We start from the raw sequence: 12,607 nt of genomic DNA on the forward strand, positions 1-12,607 counted from the left end.
CAGAAGATCTCTTCTGAAAAAAGCTTCTTCCGTAAGAAGCCTGCAGGCTAGACATAGCCCCATTGACCTCCAATGCAGCTCTGCACAAGGAGGACAAACTAAAATATTGAGGAATTGCTGATTCAGTGGGTGCCATCCATCCTTTATATTGAATGAGGCAGGATTCCTGTGTGGGGAGAGGGCAAAGATTTTGTAACTGAAGACTGTCTGATAATACATATGCACAAGGAGACTGAATTAAAGTAGAAAGGGCATCTTTATCCATAACATTGCCTAACTTTTGCATGCTTGACTTTGGAAACTTGACATTATTGTTTTAACATAGGTTTTAGGTTTTAACCCAAACCAGCAGAAAATTACAATATCCTCTGAGCAAACTCAGTTGCATTGCTTGGTACTTTGGGAGTGGAGCCACGATAAAACCTACTGTCCCCAAATCTGCAAAGGAACATTATGGGGTTCTTATGTCTCATTCCTATCCTATGTGGGCGCGCACAGTTCTTGTCATAATCCAGCCCTATTGTTTTAATTCTACAGCTATCATTTGTGCTCGAAAGCTGGCTAGGAAACAGAATTTGTTGGGTTGTATATAACCATTCCTGTTACGTTTAAACAAAGTAATCAAAGTTTAGTATAAATAGTCAATATAATGCTACCACCAAGCATCACTCTGTAAGTTAAAGAACTCTTTAGGAACCACAGTGCAATGTAACACTATTGCACACTTATGCTTGACAGAATTATTATATTCCTAGATAGGATCAATGACTTCCAATAACATATAGGAAATTGTTCTGTTTCTGATAATAATCAAAAAGGAAATTGACTATAATGGCTTCTCAGAGGCCCCTATATTGCACAATATAATATCAATAATGTATTGTGATTTGGCTTATGTTTTATTTCTTTCTTAGCTGCAATTTGCTTTGTGAACACTAGATGAAGCCCTGAAGCTTTACACAATAGAAACAAGAGGCCTCAATGACCTATGCTGAGTTGTGCATCACGTTCTGTAACTTCTGACTTCTGTTGAGTCAAAACAATAATGTACATTACACAGAAAGGGGACCCCTATGTAATCTTCTGCTATGTCTCTGAAAAGGTCTAAGCTAGTAATCTCCTATGTCAGGTCCTTTGACTGTATTTATAAATGTAGAAAAGAAAAGAAAAGAAAAGAAAAGAAAAGAAAAGAAAAGAAAAGAAAAGAAAAGAAAAGAAAAGAAAAGAAAAGAAAAGAAAAGAAAAGTGAATAGCATGAAGGAAATAGGATGGAGGTCACATATTTCACTCCCTTTTTCTTTGTTTTCTTTTTTTCCTCACTTTTTTCTTTCTCTTTGCCTATCCTCCCTCTTTTTTATTACTTTATTTTTTTAAAGAAATTTTTAATTCAGCACTTCCTCTCAATGGCCATAATTCCCTGAACAGCGATCTTGAGCTCCAGTCCCGCAAAAGAATCCTTGTGGACAGTCCTTTGTATCTACTCAGAATACATCTGACCTCTGTGTGAATCTGCTCTTCTGCAGACAACTTTCAAACAGAACTCTAGGCAACTTTTAGTGCACACCATCAGCCTCCTCCCCCGCCCCCCCAGCTAGTTAATGTACAACATGATAGTGCACATTAGAAATTGTACCTCTGGTAATGTACAATGTAGACAATTCCTAAGGCTTTTGACATAGTACATTCATGTCATCCACGTTCATTGCTTATGAGAATGTCATGTGGGACTATCAAGTGCATTCACTGCTAGTTAAAACTGTTCTCAAAAGAGTAGTTACCCAGTGTTAAATCGAAGGATAAACCAGGTGGGATTCAACAATGGCCAATATTCAATATTTTTTACTAACTCGGCTGATGGAATGGAGAGTATACTTATAAAATTGGTGAATTACATGAAGCTGGGATGGGTTGCAAGCATTTTGAATGATGCTGATAAACTGAGCAAGTGCAAAAAATCATTCTTAGGAAGACCAATCAGATGTGCACATACAAAATGGTGAATAACTGGTTAAGCAGCAGTATGGCTGAAATGAATCTGGGGGGCTATAGCAGAGCACAAATTGGAGGAGTGTTCGAGGACTGCCGGGAGGGAGTCTGTAGTCACTCCCTGGGAAGAGTGAGGAGATAGTTCTCTCTAATTCCTACTCTCCCCAGTTCTATCCCAGAGAAGGGGATAGAAACAGAGTGAATAGGAATCAATCCAGGGGAGAAGCAGTGATGATTGAAAGGCCAGAGCCAAGAAGTGCAGAGCTGAGGGGCCCTGGACTGAAACACAGGGTAGGGATGTGGGCTTCGGTTCTCCTACTGGGGAAGTGGCACAATCAGGGCAGCACAGGAAAAGATTGCCTTGGACTTTTTGCATAGGACTTTGGGTGACTCTGGAAGGGGGAAACATAGACCATGACCCAGCTGGAGAGCCAAGTCGAGAAGAGAATATTGCAGTTCCTGGATGTGGGTCTGCAAGGTGAGAAGATTACAGGAGAGGCACCAATTGGCAGAGCTAATCCTCAGGATGGCCATATGAGGTGCCATAACTGGTGAGTGGACCCTGTGACAATAAGATATGGTAATAATTGTTCCTTTTTACTTCACATCGGTAAGACCTCCACTGCAGTACTGGGTTCAGTTTTGGGTACTACACTTTAAGAAAAATATGGAAAAATTAGAGAAAGTCCAGAGGACAGCAATAAAATGTATAGGAGATTTTAAAAATAATGACCTATGAGTAAAGGTTGAAAGGGAATATTTAGAGAAGAGAAGGCTAAGGGGCTCTTCAATAAGTCTTCAAATACTTACAAGGTCCTCATAATGAAGATACCGATCAATTGCTCTCTATGTCCACCAAGTGAAGAAGAAATTATCAGCTCAATTTGCAGGAGGGAGATTGAGATTATTAGAAGGAAATTTCCTAACTAGAATAATAATTGAGCACGGGAATGGGTTATCTCAGGAGGCTGTAGAACTTCCATCCTTTTGAGGTTTTAGACAAATACCTGTCAGGGTGGTCTAGTGATACTTAGTCCTGTTTCAGTGTGGGGAGCTGAATTAAATGACCTCTCGAGGTTCCTTCCAGTCCACGTTTCTATGATTTTATGCTTCTACACAGACTTAACTTACTTAAATAACACATTAGGACCTTGATTTTTGTTTTAAAGAATCAGAACTTAGCAATCAGTCACCAAGAGACAGAATACCCAGTTGAATATAATAGAAATGAACTTTCTGGGACAGGAATTTTCTCTTCATCTGTCTGTGTAAAGTTTCTATCTTAGTGGGCCCCAAGTTTGACTGGAATAGTTGGGCACTACTGTAATGAGGAATATTGTTTGTACTGTGGTAGCGTTTAGAAACCTTTATCCCACTGTGCAGGGGAATGTACAAATAAATAGCAAAATCATGGTTTCTTTCCCCAAAGATCTTTCAATCTATCAACAAAAGTGTTTGAGGAAATCTGTGTTTGGGAAAGATATGGTGCATATTGATAGTTATGACTGAAAATGAGAGCGCTTCTATTTGCAAAATAGACCAGCTTGGAAAATGTATGTTGAAACCTCTTTCTGCCCTTGCTCTACCCTCTCCCTGCCCCCAAGCACCCTACCCTGAGTGATGCGGCCTGAGAGAGTATCAGAGGGTTTGGCACCAGCAGCAAGAGCCGTGCCCACACTCGTTGGTCATGGTGGGAATCAGAGCAATCTGGGCCCAGCCCACTCCACCTCCCCAGTTCCCAGCTACGTAGCTTGATGGCGAAGGAGGAGGCTTAGGGGAAGAGGTGCAGTCCCAGCTCACTCTGCTGGCTCTCAGCTGCATTGCTCTGCTCTCTCCACCACAGTTGAGTGCACGTGACCCTACGTGCTGGTGCCAGGTCCCTTGCTAGTCCCCTGGGCTGTCCTGGGTTCTGCAGGATCCCCGAAACATGAGGCCCAGGGCGGTTACCCTGAACAGTCTAATGGATGCAATGGCTCTGGAGGTACCTTACTGCATTTGCATAGTAAGGATGTTAATTGGGCGCTTTGACTTCACCTTGGTTCTTGACCATGTATTTCAAAACTTATGCTGCTATTTAAATGATGGATTAGAATATTCTGCAATGCACATATCCAAGAGGAGCCTTGTTCCAACATGGATTTCATTCATTACTATAGGTAAACCCACCAAATACTCGTGTTCTCCCATTGCAATACACAAAAAGGAACATATTATTAGGTAGAAAAAGAATATGGAGAATGAAATAAGGACATTTAACTATTATAAACATTCAGGTTTGACCCACTTTGCTATTCAATTCTGTGTGCTCTTTAGTTCTCTTGTGCTTTTTCTAGGAGTCTTAGAAGCCAAGAAACTTGTTAAACCAAAGCATAAGGTTATATGACCTAATATATCTGACCTAATTTTAATCCTTCAAAGCAATTTGGCAACAATTTTCCTCTTGTCTGCTAAGAAATTTTCTCAGCATGTTGCCTTTTATTTTCTATTAGCCATAATCTTTTCCGTCTGATAAGGTTTGTGCAGAGTAACAAGCAACTTTACACGTGAATATTTTATTCATCTCTATAAATAGGGTGGGGGCAAGGAGACTGGGTGTAAGTGGCATTAGAAGAATAGCTGTCCCATGTAATGCTGTGTAAAAATTATTTCCCACAAAGCAAAAGAATAGCAAAAGAATTACCACACCCATTTTCTCTGGAGGGAAATTGATTTGTTGTACAATAGATTCTTTACCAAAGTAATGGTATTAAAAGTACAGTGAATTGAAGGCCTACCTGAAATAGCAGCTGGACTCTATAGCTCAATCTTTTTAATTAAAAGCAATTATACATTCATAATGATCTGGGCAATATTTAATAAATTATAAAAAGAGAATTTTCAGATAAGATATCAATCTGTTACAACATTTTCCTCATTGTTGCACTGAACAATAAACATCTTCAACATACCTCTGATTGTAAAACATAACATGCTTTAAGGCGCATGTTTAAGGGAATATAACATACTAAACTTTGAGAAAAAATTTTTCATTGGAATCTGTAGTCTTACACAATATTTTTCACTAAAGTTAAAATACTATTGATTAAAGGATTTTACAGCATATCTGACCACTGTAATTAAATTATATTTGTTGAATATTGTGTTAATTGGTATAGCACCATTGAATTTAGCCCTGTTTCTTTATATATTTAAAATATATGTACACAATACTCAGAGGTCATGCATTAGAAGTTAGGATTTGCCAACATTCACCACAGAGCAGAGGTACAATACAGTTTTAACCTGTACAAATGTTCAGTGCAGTAATGACTGTTGTGTGTTTATGTGCACAAAGAAATTTAAGATCCAAATCCAGCAGTCAAAAATGATGAACTGCAAGAATTAAGCTTGCCAATGCAACTTTAATTTGACTCCCTTCTGCACATGGATGATTATACTGGTGTTAATTAAATTATCACATACTTTTTCCACAGGACTACTGCCTCATTTTATGCATCGGTGGGTGATGCTCGCTTAATGAACCTTTATGCAGTGTTTCATCTATGTTCCAATGTGTATTATTGACTGCACACAATTCAAACCCTGCTCTGAAGACAGAATCACATCAGTATGCTCATAGGCTTTTCAATGGCATTCATCACAATATTTAACAGAGTGTTCCACAAACATTAATCTTTTCAACAACCTTGTGGTGTGAATAGGTGTTATCATCCCTACTTTGCCAATGGGGAGCTGAAGCACACAAAAGTTGAATTGAATGTCTCTTTATTTTTGAATACCAGTTTGAAGCATCAACAAGCTGATTTTTTTTTTAGAATACTTGGCATTACGGAGCATTTTACATGTTTAAAAAAACAGCTTTTATTGACTTCAATTGATGCTATGAGTTTTCAGCCGTTCTGCAGATTCAACTCCCAGGTCTCAAGTTTTGAACCCAGAAAATGAGGTTTACCCAATTTTCAGTCACCTGTTGAAAGTTTGGTTTAAGCCACTTGCCCAACATCAAATAGGCACTCTTTGGAAAAAGCAGGATAGAATCCAATTCTCTAGGACAGCATTCAACTGCCATAACCATGAGGCTGTTCACTTTTCATCTGACCCCCAGCCTCATTCAATATATAACTCCCAAATTCTGCAACAAACAAGGCAAGGGTCCTACAGAGAACTGACTCCTTCACTATAAAACCTCAAATGATTCCCAGAGGCGGTCCAAGCTGTGCACTGAATGAAGTAGCGTTCCTGTGGAAAAAAATAGTATATGATCATGAAACTAAAGACCTCACCAAAAGGAATATGCACAAGGGACCAAGTTAAGGGGGCACAAACAACCTTAATTCTCTATTTTCTAACTATTGAGTGCCTGATCCTTGACTGTGTACTATTAAAAATATTCTTCTGGGGAAAGTGTGCATGTGTGTTGAATTTCCTAGGTTTTTAAAAAGAAAAAAACTAAGAAAACAAAAATTATACCTTGAAAAATCAATGACATGCACATGGGTTATCAGAAGGGCTGGAAAATACATATCTCTGTAATTTGAACTAATGGAGTAACTGACAGCAATAGTAGGTTGTTATCTTCTGTGGAGCACCACTTGAGATGGATAAGACACACTTTGCCCCAGGTTTCAAAAATATTTGTTGGTAACAGAAGATTACCAAGACTCAGAAATTTTGGGTTCCATATCAGGCTCTGGAGGGAAGTATGTTTAATTGGAGACAGACTCTTCTGTTTGTTTTCCCATTCCCACAAGCTTGATATTTTTTCTATCTTATCCCTGACAATCTGTGCCTATCCCAGTCTCTTCTCCAGCTGTCTCCTTTTCCCAGTCACATTCTCCATGCTTATCTGCTCCTGTCTACATTCTTGGGCTTTCCATCCCAGTTTCTATGACCAGCCAGTACCAGTTCCCTACCCCCACCTGCTCATCCAATCTGTCTCCCATCTCTCAGACTGCTTCCCTGTATGCTTGTCTCAGATTCTTTGTCCATCCAAGCCCAATACTATCCCTTTCCCCACTGGCCTGTTAGTGGATCTATTTCTCTCCACCACTCCAACTCCTAAGTATCCTTATTTAACCATTCCCAGTATGCAGACTCCAGCTCCACAGCTGAAGAGAGTGTGCCACCAGGACTTATCAACTGGCTCCCAATTGATACTCTGATTTCCATTCTGTCTTTTCCCTCCTCAAGTTCCCTTATATCCTTGGTTTTTCTGGGTGCGGGGGCAGAGATGTGAATATTTTATTAAGTTCCATTAATCTTCAGTACATTATTCAACTCTCACTGGGTTTATTGTAATCACATATTTTAGAATAAACAGAAAGGGTTAGCCTTACATATATCAGAGGGGTAGTCATTACTTCTAGCCTTACTCTTGATTTGTACTCTCTTCATATGCCTGTATATTTATACCTGCCTCTGGAATTTCCACTGCATGCATCTGACGAAGTGGGTCTTTGCCCATGAAAGCTTATGCTCCAATAAATCTGTTAGTCTTTAAGGTGCCACAGGACTTCTAATTGTTTACCTTAAATATATTCTACTAAAGGAAAACTTTAATTGGGAAAGATTGGGTTAACTGGTAATTATAGCTGAATCGGTCACAGCTCTATAGTTAAAGTCTTAGTCAGTGTTTCCAGTAGATACAATTATTTTCTGAGGTTTATATTCAGTCATTCAGAAACACACATGGTCAGACCCCAGGGATAATTATTTTCTTCTAAGGCTGCAGATGTATCTCAGCTGTAGTAATGAAAAGAAATAGACATCAAATGAACAAAACTCTGATATTCTGAGACTGGAAAAAAATGTGATTAACTGCTTTGTTTGTCTGTGGTAAGCCTCTGTGTTTCAGCGATAGGAAGAGTCAAAATAATAGTTAAGTCTCTCTTTCTTTGGTAATCTTTACAACAGCAGTCTATGTTATCTTCTTCCAGTTTACCAGAATATATCGAATTACAAATATTACATTCAGGTCCACATGAGGGGCAGAAGAGGGCAACTGCCCTGAGGTCAAGTCATTCAAAAGGGTCCAAGGCTTCTACCCACCACGACCACTGCTGCCGCAGTGGCATCCAGAGATCCAGGCCCTTTAAATTGCCACTGGAGTTCCAGGCGATACACTCCAGGTGGCGCTCAGAGCTGGAGCTGGAGCTGGGGCTGGGGCGGAGGTTGGGGGGAGAGGGAGGAATGTGGCATGCTCCAGGCAGCACTGAGGGCTGGCTGCTCCAAGTCCTGCCCCTTCTGCCAGAGGCTCCACTCTTTCCAGGATTACGGAGCCAGTTCCACTTTGCCCAGAAGCCCAGCAAGTCTGTCTATGCCCCCCAGTTGCATTGGCCTGGAAACCCAACTTCAGTAATTCCTGGCTTAGTTAGGTAGTGTTAATTGAACACACTATGAAGGAAATTGCTATGATAGAAAATATTTCTTCAGTTCAGCAAAGCACTTAAGCATGGGCCAGACTTTAAGTGTGCATGGAAAAGCCCCATTGATTTCAATTAGACTATTCACCTTTTTAAAATTAGGCACATATTTGAGTACTGAACTGGTATCTCTTTGGGATCTGTACTGAGGTGAAGCTCAAATGTTTGAAATTTGGTTTTGGTTCCGCTAATCAGCCAATGTCTCAAAACTTAATTGAAGCTTATCTGGATTATCTGAACCTCTCGCTATTGCAAAATTGGACAGCAAATCTCATAAGAATAGGTTTTGCTTGTAAGATTTTGAGAACTTCCCATTCCAACCACAATAGAAAACATATGTTTTGAATTTTAGTGCTTCCAGTTTTTAACCATAGTGGATTCTTAATATGAAAAATATATCTAACCTTTTTAGTATATTATAAATGGTGAGTTCAGTTGGACAAATGGAACCTGGTTTGGTTTCTCATGACTTTTGCTCATTGGGACTCATTCATTCATTATGGTATAACTTCATTAGCCAGAATTGGAGGGCAAGATAATTCTTGAGGAGTGTAATGAGGTGGAGTTTCCCAGTGACCCAGAGGGGGAGGAGCTCTTCCTTGAGCCCTGTTGGACAGAGCCTAGTCTCACTCAATCACCTGACTGGAAGTCAGGGGGCATGGTTAGCAGTATAAATGGCCAGTCCAAGAGCTTAGTCAGGCCCCAGCTGACAAAGGAACCAGTTGCCTGCCCCGTGTTCTTGAGCTGGGAAGCTGTTGAGGACTCATAGGAGACTGAGGATTGGCCTGGAGCACTGGGACCCCAGTCAGATTTTGATCTGAAGGAACTACAAATCCTGCCAGAGGTTTCAACCCTCAATGCCCCAGAGGACCTGCCATAGAACCAGGTATGCACAGAGAGGGAGAATGGAAGGAGCCCAGGGATAGCCAACCTTAGTCTGGCTGAACCAGATCCTATGAGTCAGCATGTTGTGATCAGGATCCCCACTGATCCAACAGCAGACCGATCTGTTGCTGTTAGGGCCCTCAGTTGGGATGCAGCGGAGCAGGTGGGCCTGTGTCCCCTCCTGCCACCCAATCCATGGGTGACAGTCTCCCCCCTTGGCTGTTCCAGGCCAACTGCTTGCCCATGTCAGACTTCCACCAGAATAAGGGTACTCGATTGCCTGTTTGCCCCCAATCTGAACTATTTGTATGTATTGATGGCCCTGCGCTGAACCAGAGGCTGGGCCTAGGAAATGCTGCTCGGTCTAAGCGAAGGTTTGAGTGTAGGTCATTGTTTCACTAGAAGTCATATCAATTAACCTGCCAATAAAGGATATTAATCACAGAAAACTACAGTGAGACTATAAATGAATAAAAATGACTGATCTTTCACAGAAAGTGTGTTAGAAGGTGGGTATACTTTTATTGAACAGGAAAATGATAAAGCACATTGCTCCAGCACTTCAGAAAACACAGAATCCAAAAATGTATGAATAAGATGGTCCCACCACATTTTAAGCATTAGAAACATAGAATTATAGAATCATAGAACTGGAAGGGACTTCAAGAGGTCATCAAGTCCAGTGCCCTGCACTCATGGCAGGACCAAGAATTGTCTAGATCATCCCTGACTGGTGTCTGTCTAACCTGCTCTTAAATATCTCCAGTGAGAGAGATTCCACAAACCCCTAGACAATTTATTCCAGTATTTAACTACTCTGACAGGAAGTTTTTCCTAATGGCCAATTAAAAGCTCCCTTGCTGCAATTTAAGCCCATTGCTTCTTGTCCTATCCTCAGAGACAATGGAGAACAATTTTTCTACCTCCTCCTTGTAACACCTTTTAGATACTCGAAAACTGCTATCATGACCCCTCTCAGTTTTCTCTTTTCTAAACTAAACTAGCCCAATTCTTTTAGTCTTCCCTCATAGGTCATGTTTTCTAGACCTTTAATCATTTTTGTTGCTCTTCTCTGGACCTTTTCCAATTTCTCCACATATTTCTTGAAATGTGGTGCCCAGAACTGGACACAATACTCCAACTGAGGCCTAATCAGAGCAGAGTAGAACAGAAGAATGACTTTTCGTTCTTGCTCACAACACTCCTTTTAATGCATCCCAGAATCACGTTTGCTTTTTTTGCAACAGTGTCACACTGTTGACTCATGTTTAACTTGTTGTCCACTATGACCCCTAGATCCCTTTCTGCAGTACTTCTTCCTAGACAGCCGCTTCCCATTCTGTATGTGTGAAACTGATTGTTCCTTCCTAAGTGGAGTACTTTGCATTTGTCCTTATTAAACTTCATCCTGTTTACCTCAGACTTTTTCTCTAGTTTGTCCAGATTATTTTGAATTTTGACCTTATACTCCAAAGCTTCCTGAGTATTCTAATATGCATTTCATCAGGCCCTAGTGACTTGCAGACATCTAACTTTTCTAAGTAATTTTTAACTTGTTTATTTTAACTTCTAAACCTATCCATTTTCCCTAGCATTCACCATGTTAGGCATCCTGTCACCATTCATCTTCTTGACAAAAAGTGAAACAAAGAAGTCATTAAGCACCTCTGCCATTTCCAAGTTTCCTGTTATTGTTCCTCCCGCTTCACTGAGCAATGGGCCTAACTTGTCCTTGGTCTTTCTCTTGCTTCTAATATACTTCTAGAACATCTTCTACAAGTAATTTGAACAGTGAGAGTCTTGGGAAATATTTCTCTGTCTCAGTATTGTAGCTAAAAATTTTCATCAGAAATAACATGAGCAAAATAAAGTGAAGATCTTATTTTGTCCACTTTCCCACACAATTATGACCATATATATATATATATATATATATATATATATATATATATATATATATATATATTGTGGAGGGAGCTAATTCAAAGTGCAACTGGGAAAATTAGCTAAATATAATACATTATTTGTCATGTATATATATTATATTAGTTTTCAGTGCTTAGTTTCTTTTTAAAGCTCCCAAAATTGTAGTGGGCACTTTATAGAATAAACAGAAAGATGTCATCCCTGCCTCCAAAGAGCATGTAGTAAGTGAGGATCCAGGCTGAATTAACTCTTCTGGAGACCTGAGGCTATTAGATGTTGTGGGGTGAGGGGTTCAGAGTGCATAAGGGTGCTGTGGGTTGAGGCAGAGGGTTGGGTGGGGCGGGGCTTAAGGACTCCAATAGAGGGTGCTTTGGAGGGACTCAGGGAAAGAGGTGGGAGTGCAAGAGGAGGCTCAAGGCAGAAGGTGGGGGTGGGGGTGGGGTTTGGGTGGAAGTTAGGATGCAGAAAGGGGCTCATGGCAGAGGTGGCAGGTATGGGTCTGGGCAGGAGTTGTGGTGCACAAGGGGGCTCAGGGTTCTGACTGGGTGTTGGGGTTCAGGGTGCTTACCTGGGGCAGTTCCCATTTGGTCCTCCAAGGAAAGGAGGCTCTGCACTCTGCCCTGTACTTGCCTTCAGGCACTGTCCCCCACAGCTCCCATTAGCCATGATTCCCAGCCAATCATGGGTGCAAAGTCTGAAAGCAATGGACGTGTTTGCACAGAACTTCCTGGCACTTGCAGCCCCATTCTAGGAAGGGACAGGGTCACAACAACATGTAAGAGACACATCACCCTCCTCCCCTGCTAAGTAAGGCCAGAACTCAGGGGGTTTTGTGGCTGCAGCAAAAAGATCTGCACTTTTGGTGGCCTGGAAATTCTTTTGCGGCCCTCCTTAGCCCGGATACTGGGATGCAGCCCCTAAAGCCCCTTTCTTAATCTGGCTCTGACTTTGACCACAAAAAGTTACTCATCAGTAATTATAAGCACCCAACAAGCTTTAAATTGAACCACTGGATATACACATGATTTAAAATGAATCACCAGATGATGAAATTACTGCAACCCTGGATAGTCTTCACCTTCATTTTCTCCTGTGTTTTCTTATCCTCAAAAGGCTGGCTAACTTACACAGGATAAGAGAACACAGAAGTATTGAACACTCAAGTCTGCTCCACCAAGGCACTTAAGCACGTGCTTAAATTTAAGCATGTGAATAGTTCCACTTAAATCTATTGAACGACTCACTCTGCTTAAAGCTAACTATGTGCTGAAGTGCATTGCAATAGCGTTTAGCGATGTTAGCATTATATAGCCAATGAGAATTTTTTAAAATCATTTTTCTGTACAGGAACATTAACCCACAGAGACATTTTGAGAACTAGCCTATGG

The sequence above is a fragment of the Pelodiscus sinensis genome, chromosome 2 (assembly GCF_052426305.1).
Source record: "Pelodiscus sinensis isolate ZL-2025 chromosome 2, ASM5242630v1, whole genome shotgun sequence".
NCBI lineage: Eukaryota > Metazoa > Chordata > Testudines > Trionychidae > Pelodiscus > Pelodiscus sinensis.